We start from the raw sequence: 1,939 nt of genomic DNA, 5'->3' as shown, positions 1-1,939 counted from the left end.
TAAATTTTTGTTTACATAATATATAAATTTTATAAAAACGTTTTATTCAGTTTTACCAGGAGACAAAAAGTTTATTTACTTTTTGCTTTGGCTTTGATTTTAATCGGTGTAATTATTTCTTTTATATAGATGACCACAATGAATAAAAATTATGAGAAAGAGCAGAAGAAACAATCCATAAAAAGCAGCAGTGAAAAACACTTGAAAATTGTTAAACCACCCATGCTTCCCCTATCCTTGTCCCACGATTATCGTAAAACTAATAGAGACAACTTGAACTGCATAACATTTTACAAAAATCCAAACTTTCATAGAGACACTCGTAAAACGGGAGGTGACTTTGAACAATCTGTTACATCTGATAGGGCAGATATTCCAAGGCAGGTACACAAAAGGCCCAATCAGGCCCTGATTTTCATAAAAGAGGACCATGACGATGCCAATAATGTCAAAATTGTAAATAACGAAACAAAGTCTCCCAGAGAATACGCTCGAGTTTCAAATGTAATTAAAAGTCACTATCAAAATTTTTCCGAATCTCCTCGCAATGCCGACACAGGAGAAGAAATTTTCAATTTGAAAATCCACTTGAATAGTAGGGAAAATAACAATGATTCAAAAAACCCCACACGCTTTTTCGGAGAAAATCGTTATCAAGAAGAAACGAATGTAGACTTCTCAAACGGGGATTTTTTTCGAAGTTCGCCTAACTCTTCAGAAGTTTCGTTTAAGCCCCATAAAGACGAAGTTAATGTGAGTGGTGAAGGCTCCGAAAACTTTGCTCCTAAATATTCTTTGCTCCTTACTGCAACTATGGTAGACAAAGAGCCTGGAGAACTTAATCAATTGGATAAAGTTATCTTAAGAAACCCCAACAATAATCCACAAAATGTAGATGTAAATAACGAGAGTCATTTTTCAAAGTCTTGGCCAATAATTAATTGTTATTGTGATCAGAAGAAAAATGGCAGTGATGTGAATAAATACAAGTCTAAATTAACAAAAGTTCATACAAGACAGTGTTGCCTCAAACGATATTCTCAATAATTGTTTTAGATTTCGGTGAATTATATAATACATAATTTGTTTTTGTTACTGTTTATAATAAAAAATACGACCGTTTGGTAATTTCCTTGTGCATTTTTATGTGGATGTAATTATACTAGTGTTTGGTAAAATCTGCTCTTTTTTAATTCATTCAAAAATTTTCAGTATAAACCTTTAGAGGCAGCTGAAAGAAAAAGGTTGGAAGAAGATATTAGTCGTTATCAGGGGCAAAAACATAATCTGAACACAATGATAGAAACTCTGGTAAAAATACATAATTCCTTTTATTGCCTCTTTATATTTTCTGTACATGTAAATATTTTTAGAGCAAAGAAAGTCAAGATTGTCAGGGGCAAAGAAACACAGAGGATATAGTAAGTTTACCAATGAAAAAGAATAATAATAAGTCTATGTATTGGCTTACGTAATTTACAGAAAGAACTTGAACAGTACAGAAAAACATATACAACTGTGCTAGAAGAAATTGTAAGACGGAAAAGAGATGATAGTGATGTTTTCTTAAAGATATCCGAGGTATGTGGGTATAGAAAGTAACTGCTCTGTTTATTATTTGGTTGAAATTAAATTAAAAATTTTTTACTATTAATTTTTTATAGGGCAAATCTGGATTGCATATAAGCCAAGTAAGTCTTATTATTTCGTTTGTACTCATTTATTTATTCTCTTGTTATTTAATGTAATTATAATCATTGTACAGGAAAGTGGAACAGATATTGAAAGCCTTTACCATGAAATAAAATGTTTAAGAACAGAAAAGGACGAAGTATTAAAGAACTTTGAAAACCTGGTATAATGTGATAAAATTGAAAATAAATACGATTTTTATAAATTAATTTTTTATAGAAACATTCCTATACGGAGTTAAACACAG

The 1,939-nt window shown here is 30.8% G+C and overlaps 1 protein-coding gene across 3 annotated transcripts in view; it reads left to right on the top strand.

Annotated features, from left to right (window-relative positions):
- Positions 1-1,939, top strand: part of LOC108742524 (spindle pole body component 110) — a 10,227-nt gene that overhangs the window by 2,493 nt on the left and 5,795 nt on the right. The window lies entirely within an intron of this gene.

Source organism: Agrilus planipennis, unplaced genomic scaffold (assembly GCF_000699045.2).
Source record: "Agrilus planipennis isolate EAB-ADULT unplaced genomic scaffold, Apla_2.0 scaffold344, whole genome shotgun sequence".
NCBI lineage: Eukaryota > Metazoa > Arthropoda > Insecta > Coleoptera > Buprestidae > Agrilus > Agrilus planipennis.
This window is presented reverse-complemented; position numbering and strand designations above follow the sequence as displayed.